Source organism: Spermophilus citellus (genome assembly GCF_964194105.1).
Source record: "Spermophilus citellus genome assembly, chromosome: 2".
Taxonomy (NCBI): domain Eukaryota; kingdom Metazoa; phylum Chordata; class Mammalia; order Rodentia; family Sciuridae; genus Spermophilus; species Spermophilus citellus.
Window position 1 is genome coordinate 90,357,840 of NC_138183.1, and position 12,512 is coordinate 90,370,351.

Here is a 12,512-nt window from a genome sequence, read left to right on the forward strand (position 1 = left end):
TATTTCCAGGAGTTATGTGCCTGAGATTCAGGTCAAGGCTGATAAGACTCTAGCACAGAACCTCCTCATGGAGGGCATTATCACAGCAGCTAGACATCCTGCACCTTTGCACAGAAACTTTCCCAGGCACCAAGCATGCCACAGCCATAAGGTCATCAGAGACCCCACTCAGATACTGCTCTCCCATTCTCTGACACCACTCTTCATACTGACCTACATCTGCCTATTTTATTCCCCCCACAGTAACTACTGCTGCTTTATTGTCTATTTCTGTAAATTTGAGGTGTGTGTGTGTGTGTGTGTGTGTGTGTGTGTGCATGTACACATGCATATCATATACAAGTGAAATCATGCAGTGTTTTCCTTTCTATGTCTGGCTTTATTTCACTTAATATAACCCCCATCAGGTCCAAATGGCAAATGACAGGATCTCCTGCTTTTTTTTTAAGGCTGAATAATATTCATACTATTCATGAAAAATCCACTTGTTAATGCACATTTAGGTTATTTCCATATCTTTGCTATTTTGAATAATGCTGAAATGAACATAGAAATAAAGACCTTTTTTATAAGTTGGTAATTTCATCTCCTTTGTTATATACACACAAGAGGGATGGTTAGGTCGTATGGTAGCTCTATTTTCAATTTCTTTAGGAATTTCCAGAAAGTTTTCCAGAATGGTTATATGAATCACAACTTTTTAAATAATGCTTGTTTTTCTTCTCATTCTTTCTTATATTATAAAGATAGATAAATACCATATATATTATATAGAACAGATACATATTCTTGATCAGTATGATGAGACTTGCCATTCAAGATGACCAAATGAATATAGATATTTACCTTTTTTCCCTACCATATTCTACTTAAATAATAAAAGAAATGCAAATTATTAAAATAAATCCACAATTCCCATAAGTCAGAGCAGTGCCACCAGAAGCCCCGATAGTGATAAATTTAGAGATAAAGCAGAAGGGAAGCAGTTGATGCCAAACTCAACAGATCTGAGGAACCCATCGACCCAAAGTCAACAGAAAGGAACATCCCAAAATAGTGAGGTTTGCTATTCAGAACCTCAGAATAATCCCAAGACAGCAACAAGAGCCTGGAGAAGCAGCCGTTTAGGGTGCTAAAACCTTACGATTGACTCTTCTAAAATTGCACAAAATCTGCTGCAACAGCAACCCAGGGTGGTTGCTGAGACCACCAAGGATGATTTTTTTAAGGTACAGGTGGTGCCCTCTAACCCAGAGAAGCAGTTCACTATGTAAACTGGAGGTTCTGGGGCTCCAGTGGAGGCACTTTGATGAGGACATAGGACATAGGTATGCAAACCATTGATGTGAAAATGTGTTCCCACCCAGGAGGCCTAGAACCAGGCATCCAGGGTGAACTTAAACAACTGTAACAGTCATCTTTCTAGCTGGGAGTAGAGGGAACATAACTTTCAGTGTAATATTATTTTGCATGAGTAAAAAATTCCCCAATAATATTTTAAGAACAGCAACACTCTCTTGTGATGAAGAAACATTTATCTGAAGTTTAGTATTTCCTTCAATTTTACCTTAGCTTCCTTTTCTAATGATTTCAAACAATGGCTTAATAATTATTTTTTCTTAAAAAAACACTTCATATGGTATGATCCCTATTTTCTGAAATTATTTCTGTATTTGTATATGTTCTCATATATAGATGCATATAAATCTGTCTATTTTAATGTTCCAAAAATATTAGCAGATGCTTTTTAGGATATGTGCATTTAGTGTGATTTATTGCCTTCTTTCTGTACTTTTAAATATCACATTAATTTTTTAATTATAAGAATGTACCATTTATAGAAAATAATAGGCATTCAACCTATTGTGCTGAAATCTTTGAGAATTGGTCCACTTTCCCTTGAGCATAACATAGAGATTGAGGAGACCTAGTCTGTTCAGGATACAGACATCTGCAAGCACCACCAAAATGTGGCTGCTGAGAAAGGTCAAGGGAGCAGCAGCACTGCTGGGACATTCCAACCCCAGTATGAGCCCAGCCTCCCACTCTCCCAATCACAGGGACAAAGATAAGAAAATCACCAGGAAGAAGAGTGTGCTGGGAATTCCACTCCCACAAACCCAAGGCAATCCAGTAGAGCAGCTGTGGTGGCGAAGGTATGAGCTTTATCCCTGTATATTAGTACCCTGGGGCCCTGGGCCACCTTGCCTTGGAGCACACTGGGACACCTTTTAAAAGACTGAATGGACCCACAAAGCACCTTATCCTCTTATTGTACCAGAACATAGCTGGGACTCAAGTCACAATTTTTTCATTCCATACTTCTGGGCCTGCTAATCCTTGGTTACACCAGCTGGTCGAGGCTACCGCAGCAAACATCCTTGACAACCAGTATCAGAGCCTGATAGAAGGCCTGATCCACTCGTAAATGTAATTCTTAGAAAATCAGGAGGCAGGCAACATGATGGGTGATTCTGAGAAATCAGAGAAGTGGCTTCAGGTTTAAAAGACTGATCTTTCTGCCAGTCTAAGGGGTTAAGACTCAGACTTGTTACAATCCTGACATCAAGGCAAGGGTGACCTAATCTATTCTTCTAAACTACCTCACCCATTACCTCTTCTGTGTGCTTTCTTCAACTCCATTACTTTCATTGGAAGGAAGAAACGAAGGAGGGAGTACACGAAACATACACACACACACACACACACACACACACACAAGGGAAAGATTGCGTATATATGTGTGTGCATATATATACATATCTTTGTGTGTGTGTGTGTGTGTGTGTGTATATATATATATATATATATCTTATCTTTGTATATATTACCATATATCTTTGTACATATTACCATATATCTTTAAATATTTATATATTCCTGGTTTGCTAACTCAGCCTTTATTCAATTCCTTCCTGATATATACCCCATCAGCAATTATTTTATCTGTCAATCACTTTCTTTTCCATCCATCCCACATTACATTCTCTGTGAGTGCAGAGGGCTGAGCTACACTGGAGTGGGAGAAAATGCTGATACTAGAAACCCAGAGCTCCAGAAGTTCACAGCCATGTGCCAGGAAACAAGATACTAGGCCTTGAGTCACTGAAAATTAGAGAGGAAACCAGGAAACCCTTCTCTTACAGAAAACCAGGACGCCCCAAATGGCTGCATTCAATGAGAGGGTGGCAGACTCAAAGGGGCCTCATAGGGACCCCTACCTGTCTCTCCCTAAGACTGTAACCATAGGCCTGTCTACACAGAATCTGAGAAGCAAATTCACACAAGGTATTTTGGCTCTGTAATGTGTCCATGTGGCAAGGCTGACCCATACATCCTAGAATTCTCTTCCTGTGTGTTTCCTCTTAGGACCTGCAACAAGAGAGACTTGTGGGAGATCTGGAGGGTGAAGGTGAATCAGCCACCATGTTGTGACTCACATTTCTTACTGCTTGCCTGCTGGCTCACATCCATGGGAGCCTGCCACTGTGCCCTCTTCCTCTGCATCCTCCTTCAGCTCCTCTGACTCCTGGGCCAGGTATGTGTGTTGATTCAGAATGAAGTGCTCATGCCACCAAGATAAAAGTCAATGAGAACTAACAGGTTCCAAGCTGTCCTCATGGGATCTTGCTTCTGCTTGAGGGCTCAAGCCTGTCCTTGGTCACCCCTTGGTCACCTCCACTTTTCCCAACCATCTCTTGTCCAATCAGACTGAAGCTACAGCATCAGCTACAAAGACAGCAGCCACAACTGCAAGTCATGTACATGCATACATACTAATGGTACTGCTTCTCTGATTGAACCTGTCTTTTCAAAGTTGCCTTGAAAGCAACTGATTGAAATTGGCTTGGTTAGAAAACCACAAAATGCTCCAAGTCTTGCTAATGCTCAGGAAAAAGAAAAAAAAAAGAGGAGTTGCATATGCTCTTGTAAAATAAGGGTTTATGATAAATAAACTAGTACATCCAGACACTAGAATATTCTTCAATACTAAAAAGAAATGAGCTATCAAACCACCAAAGACATAGAGCAGCTGGCTATGGTGGTGCACACCTGTAATCCCAGCACCTTGGGAGGCTGAGGCAGGAGGATCGCAAGTTCAAAGCCAGCCTCAGCAACTTAGTGAGGCCCTAAGCAACTAGGTGAGACCCTGTCTCTAAATAAAATATTTTTTAGAAGGCCTGGGATGTAGCTCAGTGGGTAAGCAACCCGGGTTCAATCCCCAGTACTAAATAATAATAATAATTTTTAAAAAAACATAGAGCAAAACTTAAATGCATGTTACTAAGTGAAAGAAGCCAATCCAGAAAAGGATGTGTATGGTATAATTCCAACTCTGTGATATTCTGGAAAGGGCAAAACTATGGAGACAGAACAATCAAGGGTTGTCAGGGGTTAGAGAGAGGGAAGGATGAATAGGCAGAGCACAGGGGCATATTAGGACAGTAAATCTATTCTGTATGATATAGACAGATAGAGAGAGAGAGAGAGAGAGAGAGAGAGAGAGATTTCAAAACCCATGGAGTATACAGCTACAACAGTGAACCCTAATGTTAACATGGACTCTGGGTGAAAATTATGTGTCAATTCAAATCCATCAATTGTAACAAATGTCCCACTCTGGTTGGGGAGGGGTTGATAATGGAGAAGGTTGTGCATGTATGAGGCATTGGGTATGTTATAAGGAAATCTAAGTGTTTTTTTTTTTTTTTTAAGAACAAGTGTTTCTCTTGTTTGAGTGATGGAAGAAACGTAAGACACATTAAGCATTGCTGGTTCTGAATTTAGACTTTTGCCAGAGACCAAAAAAAGAAGAAGAAATGCCAGCAGAGTAATTGTCTCTGGGATAGATCAGTAAATAACAAAGATTCTATTTTCAGCAAAAGTTGACATCTCAGCCCTTAAACCCACCTCTAACTTAATATACATGCTGTGGACCTTTGTCGGCTACTTTGCTATCTTCACAACTATCAAAGAAACATTTTCCTTTCTCACAGAAGAACCCTCAAAAGCCTCCACTTCAGAAAGAAAAATATCTCAACAATGTTTTGGGGAAACTTTACAGAAGAAAAATCTTTTCTGAAAAGATGGATGAGGGAACTGCTCTACAGATATCTATACCTTTGGAAGAAGACTGGTGCAAGGAGCATTGAAATGGTCCCAGAATATTTCAGACAAGGAAACACAGTGTAGACAAATCAAGACAAGACTAGAGGTTTCACTATGAAATTACTTGGACAGAAGGTGAGCCTCCTAAAAAGTACAAAACATGAACACATTGTACAACTGCAGGCAGTGTTTGAGATACCTAAATGACAGCCCTTTGTGATGGAGCTTTATGAGGAGGGAGAATTGGAAGAATTCTGAATGGGAGAGAGCACATTGAGAGAATGAGTCAACATGGGTCATCCAAAGCCTCACATTAGCTCTAGTGTCTCCTCACAATAAAGCCCATACAGAGCTGAAACTGGAAAACACAATGGTTCAAAGCAGCTTTATTGATGCTAACAATAAACTGAACTTCAACCTAAAGGTAATTCTGGCTTAGCAGTGAGAAAGCCACGCCATGCACCCCATGTGGGACTCCCATTTACATGATCTCTGAAGTCACCACTGCCCACTGTGATGGCCAGCGATGTGACCTTGGGGGCACTGGGTGATAAGCACAGATTATTATGTGGAAACCACCTTTGTAGAAAGCTCGGGAGAGAGATTTTTGAATTAATAAAAAAGAGAGAAGTACATTTTGAAGATCCACTTTGGGATTCTATAGGTGATTGCACTAAAAGCATTTTCAAAGAATTTATTAAAGGGGATGGTGGTGGCAGGCCATACACTTTCTGCAACACACTTTCTTTGGTGAAACCAACCACTGTACTAAAAATGATTTAAGAATGGAAAGGCAATCCAAGAACTGTTGGGAAACACACAACAGGTCAAAAGGAGAGTGATTCAAGAACAGTTAAGAAGTTAGCGATTGTGGTCATGTGAATATGTTTTGTCCCCTACAAAAACCCAAGTTGAAATTTGCCATTGTGGGAGTGGTGGGAGGTGGGACCTTTAAAGGGAGATTAGAAAGATGGATACACATGACTGTAGTCCCAGCTGCATTGGAGCCTGAGGTAGGAGAGTCACTTGAGGAGCCCAGGAATTTGGGGCCACCCTGGGCAGCACAGAAGGACCCTGACTTTTTTTGTTTAAAATTAAAAAAGGCAATTAGCTAGTTAAGAGGGATAAATGCCTTTCTCACAGAAGTGGGTTCTCTGCAAGACTGGGTTGCACTTGTTCCCTTGCCCTTTTCACCTCTCACCATGTTACGATGCTCCCATCAGATGTGGCCCCTGTGCCCTCAGAGTTCCCAGCCTCCAGAGCCATGAACCAAAATAAACTTAAAAACTTCTCTCCTTTATGAACTACCCAGTCTCAGATATCATGTTACAGCAGGAGAAAATAGACTAAGACAACAAACAAGAGAAAATGTTGAACACCAGCTCTATTACAAAAAGATATCTTTTGTGGCCAATAAGAAGGAAAATATGGACAGTTTCAACATGTTCCTCTTATGCCACATCTAGCAACCAACCACTTTATGATGGGTTCAAGGGAGAAACAATACATTGCCATGTGACTTCAATGCAAGCAAGCAACCAAATGCACTGCTGAATCCAATGCCCTGTGTAGAAGCAAAAAAGAACGTGTAAGTGTTCCTCTAAAGTGAGAGGATAGGAGGGGGAAAGATAGGATATGCTGAGCCTGCTAGTGCTGCTGACTCCTTTCTCTGCTTGTATCACTTTAAAATTGAAGCAAGGTATCTGCAAAGCAGTGTGAACTGCTTTGTGATAGAGGACAACCACCAAAAGGTTTGATGGCAGGCTGCAGCTGAAATCAACCCCAAACCTATCACACTGTCTAGATAGACAGATGCCTCAAAGTGGCAAGATCATCTGGGAAAGCTCAGGGGTATACCTGTCTAGTTTTACTTATTATGATGATTAACTTCATGTTTCAACTTGACTAGTCACAGGGTGCCCAGATTAAACATGATTTCTGGGTATGTCTGTGAGGGTGTTAAATCTTCATATATATCTAATAAAAAACATGTTAATCCTGCACCTTCTCCAGAAAAAAAAAATTATCCTGCAAGGATATAATAAGATTCACTACTGGTGGTAATTAAATCAGAACAAATTCTTTAAAAGTAAATGAAGCAAGCAGCATAAGCCCTAAAATATGCATATTATTTTAAAGTCTCTTTTATTTTTAACTGACACATAATAATTGTACATTTCTATGAGGCACACCTCAATACATGTATACAATGTGTACTGATCTGATCAGGACAACTGTCATCAGCTCAAATATTTATAATTTCTTTGCGTGGGGGAACATTTGAAATCTCTCTCCTAGTATTTTGCAATGTTGAGTTGTCACCAACCATATTTACCCTACTGGTCTACGGAACATTAGAGGTTATTCCTCCTACCCAACTGTACACCTGTATCTAGTAACCAGCCACTCTCCATCTTCCCTCCTCACTTTCCCAGCCTCTGGTAACCACACTTTTATTCTCTACTTCTGTGATGTTGTGGTTTAGATATACAGTGTCCCCCAAAAGCTATATGACAACCCACTGATAGGGATTAAGTGAGTGGTAGCCATAGGCAGGCAAAATGTGACTGGGGGAGATTTGTCATTGGGGGCATGCCTTTGGGGTTTATATTTTGTTGTGGTGAAGAGAGCTCTCTCTGCTTCCTGGTGGCTATGTCCTGAGCCACTTTCCTTCACCACCCTATTCCACCATGTTTTTTCTGCTTCATCTTGGGCCCACAATAAGGGAATCAGACATCTATGGACTGAGTCCTCTGAAACCATGAGCCCCAAAATAAGCTTTTCCTCCTCTAATTGTTCTTGTCAGGTCTTTTGGTCACAACAGTCAAAAAGCTGACTAAAACATGTGAGACCAACTTTCTAAACTTCCATATGTAAGTGAGAAAATACCATATTTGCCTGACTTTTCTTTAATATGTCTCCAGTTCCATACATGTTGCCATATAAGACAGGATTTCATTCTTCCTGTGACTGAATTATATTACTTTGTGCATATTTATGTACTATATTTTCTTTATTCATTCATCTGACAATGAACACCTAGGTTTATTCCATATCGTGGTTATTGTGAATTCATGCAAAATGTGCATATTCTTTGTTCAATAATCCTTCGTCTCAGTTTTCTCAGCTGTAAAATAGGACAATGAAACCTCCTTCCTCTGATTCCTATATTTAGACCAGCTGAAGTAATAGCTTCTCTCTTTTCTCTGATAAACCCCTATCTCATCCAACATCCATGTTCCTTTGCTGACATCCCACATATGAAAAGAGTTTATTACCATATTACCTGTGCTATTATTATTTAAATCTGGTATTATGTGACATGCACTTTGAGATAACTTAAACACAGATGATGACATTAAATCCATGATGCTCTTATCAGATTAGCTTTGTGTTCTGATCAGACATGCTAGGCAGGAGAGAGAAAATGCACTAAGACCATCTGTTGTACACTCAGAATTGTGGTATATGTGATCCCATTTAATCTAAACAGAAACTAACTAAAATAAAGAATTACTAACTCCCCAGGGCAGATGAGAAAACTGTAGCTAAGAAGAAATAAATGCCTCATGCAAGGAATCAGAAGTAGAGCATTTAAACTCATATCTTTCATCTTTATGCTGGACATGGTGGTGCACGCCTATAATGCCAGCAGTTCAGGAGGCTGAGGCAGAAGGATTACAAGTTCAAAGGCAGACTCAGCAAGGCCCTCAGTAAGGCCCTAAGCAACATAATGAGATAAGATAAAATAAAAAAATAAAAGGAGTTGGTAATGTGGCTTAGTAGTTAAGCACCCTTGGGTTCAATCCCCAGTAATAACAACAAAAAGATTCACCTACAATGTTTCTTCAAACATATCTCTCCAGAGAGACTCCCGTTTCCATCTCTGATTCATCCACACTCTGGCCACAATTAAGAAGTCTCAACAGACTGCAATGTGACATACCAAAAAAAGGAGTGGCCTCTCTTAATTAGTCTTTCAACAGATATTAATGGAGCAACTTTTATGTGCAAGCACCATGCTAGATTCTGGAAATGCAGAGACAAACAGACAAACGCCCCTGCTCATGATACTGATTTAAATCTTAGTTAAAGAGCCTCCTTATGGCAAATAAGGGAAAATGATGACTGAAGTCCTGGAACTGGATGGCCAGAAGATCCAAGGAGTTCATATTTGAAATGAGACCCAGATCTGTCCCTGCAAGGAACTCAGAGTGGAAAATTCTAGGAAAAAGAACAGAATGGCAAATTCACTGGGTAAAATCAGCGAGATGGCAGAGTAGAAAGCCCTGGACTTTATTTCCCCAATTCAGCAACAACTCACAGACAAATTTCTTTTGTGAGATATCCAGAAACTAATTTGAAAACAAAAGAACTACAAAACTAACAGAAAACAGATAGCAAACTGGCAATAGTAAGTCTGTTCTTATCAATAATGATTTAAATTTAAATGGATTAAATTTCATGATCAAAAGTCATAGTGGCTAAATGATTTTTTAAAAATCCAACTACATGCTGTCCACAGAAATGTACTTTGTGTCTAAGGACACAAATAGGCTGAAAGTGAAGTGATGGAAAAAGATATTCCATACAAGTGATAAACAATAGGAAGCAGAGGTTAATATCAGACAAAACAGACTTGAAGTAACAAAAACTGTCCACAAATAAAGGACACTACATAATGATAAAAGAATCAACCCATCAAGAAAATAGAATAATTATAAATACTTACGCACCCAATATTAGAGCATCTAACTATATAAAGCAAACACAGAACTGAAAGGAGATACAGATAACAATGATAGTAGGAGACTTCAATACTTCACTTTCAATAATGAATAGAACTTCAAGACAGAAGATCAATTAAAAAAAAAACATCAGACTTGAACAATGCTATGGACATACAGAACCTTTCACCCTACAATAGTGGAATACAGTTTCTTCTTCAGCTCACCTGGAAGTTTCTCCAAGATGGATCACATGTTAGGTCATAAAACAAGTCCTAACACATGTAAGAAGACTGAAATTACACCAAGTATCTATACTAAGCACAATAGAGGAAACTAGAAAACTATAGCACAAGGAAAATTGAAAAATTCACAAATATGTGGAAACTAAACAAAACACTATTAAACAACCACTGGGCTAATGATGAAATCAAGAAGGAAATTAGAAAATTCCTCAAGACAAATGAAAACAAAAATACAACATAACAAAAGTTATGGAATATAGCAAAAGCAGTACTACGATGAAAGTTTATTATAATAAATGTCTGCATCAAAAAAGAAGAAAGGCCTCAAATAGAAAAATCTAATTTTACAACTCAAGGAGCTAGAAAAAAGAAGAAAAGACAGACCAATGTAAGCAGAAAGCAAGAAACAATGAAGAATAGATCAAAAACAAACAAAATAGAAAACAGAAAAAACAATAAAAATGATGAGCATCCAAAAGTTGGTTTTCTGAAAAGACAAACAAAATTGACAAGTTGTTAACTAATTAGGAAAAAAAGATAGAAGATAAATAAATAAAATCAGAAATGAAATAGTAGACATTACAACTAACACCACAGAAATAAAAAGAATCATGAGAGACAGTATGAAAAGTATACACCACAAACTGTAACCTAGAAGAAATGGATAAGTTCCTAGAAACATATGAGCTATGAAGATTAAACCATGAAGAAACAGAAAGTCTGAATAGGACTAAAACCAGTATGAAGATTGAATTAGTAATCAAAAACTTTGATTTGGGGGGCATGGGGCATGGGAGAGAAGAAGAGAAAGAAGTGTGCCCATTTAAAAAATAAGTTCCAGTGGCAGAACAGCAAGGGCTATATTCAAATAAGACCCAAATTTCTATATTCATATAGAAATGAAGACTCCTTAAAAAAAACTTTTAGCACTAACAAATATTTCAGTAAAGTTGCCAGATACAAAACCAACATACAAAAGTCAGTTGAGTGTCTATATATTATCAGTTAACTATTTAAAAAGGAAACTAAGAAAACAATCCCATTCAAAATAAAATCAAAAAGAATAAAATACTTAGGACTAGATTTAACAAAACAGACAAAATACTTGCACTAAAAACTAGTAAACATTGATGAAAGAAACTAAAGAAAACACAAACAAATGGAATAAAACCCTGTGTTCATCAAGACTTAACATTGTTAAAATATCCATACTGTCCAAAGCAATCTGCAGATTCAATGCAATCCCTGTCAAAATCCCAATGGCATTTTTACAGAAATTTTAAAAAAAAAGAGCTGGGGATATAGCTCAGTTGGTAGAGTGCTTGCCTTGCATGTACAAGGCCCTGGGTTCAATCCCCAGCACCACATACTCACACACACACACACACACACACACACACACACACAAAGGAAAAAACATTTCTACAGAACCACAAAAGATCACAAATAGTTAAATCAATCTTGAGAAAGAAGAACAAAGCTGGAGGCTTCACATTTCCTGATTTTAACCTATATTACAAAGCTATTGTAATCAAAACAGTATAGTTCTTGCTTACAAACAGACAGACTAAAATAATAACACATAACAGAGCCTGGAAATAAATCCACACATATATAGTAACTAATCTTTGATTAGAGTGTCAAGATTATACAATGTAGAAAGGAGAGTCTCTTTAACAAATGGTACTGGGAAAACTGAATGTCCAGTGAAATTGGACCACACACACACCTTACTCCATACACAAAGATTAACTCAAAATGAATTTAAAAATATAAAATAAGACCCAAAACTAAAGAAGAAAACATGGGAGAAAGTTTTGTGATATCAATCTTGATAATGATTTCATGAATATAACACTAAGAAAACAGACAATAAAAACAAAAATAAAAAAGTGAGAAAGTAACCAACAGAGTAAAAAAGTGATCCTCAGAATAGGAAAAAATAATGGATAGGGTATTATTTTTATATATAAATTATATAAAACCTGATAAGACATTGTTATAATGTATAAGGAAGCTTGATGATGCAATAATAAAACAAACACTAAATTTAAAAATGTGCTAGGCATGTGACTGGATATTTTTTCTCAAGAAGACATACAAATGACCAATGAGTACAAGAAAACAATGTTCAATATTGCTAGTGATCAGGAAAAATGCAACTCAAAAATCACAATGAGATCTTATCTTTAGTTATTAAAGATTAAGACAGTAGAGGAAGGGGAAGGAGGGAGGAGGAGAGTAAAGTGGTAGTACTGGGAATTTAAATAGAGAAAACTATGTTATACCACAGTTATGAATATGTTGGAATGAATCCCCCTATTATGTATAACTATAATGCACTAAAAAAGAAAACTTAAAAAAAATAAAAAGATAAAAAAATGTTGATGTGGAGAAATTGGAACCCTTGTGCACTATTGGTAAGAAATGC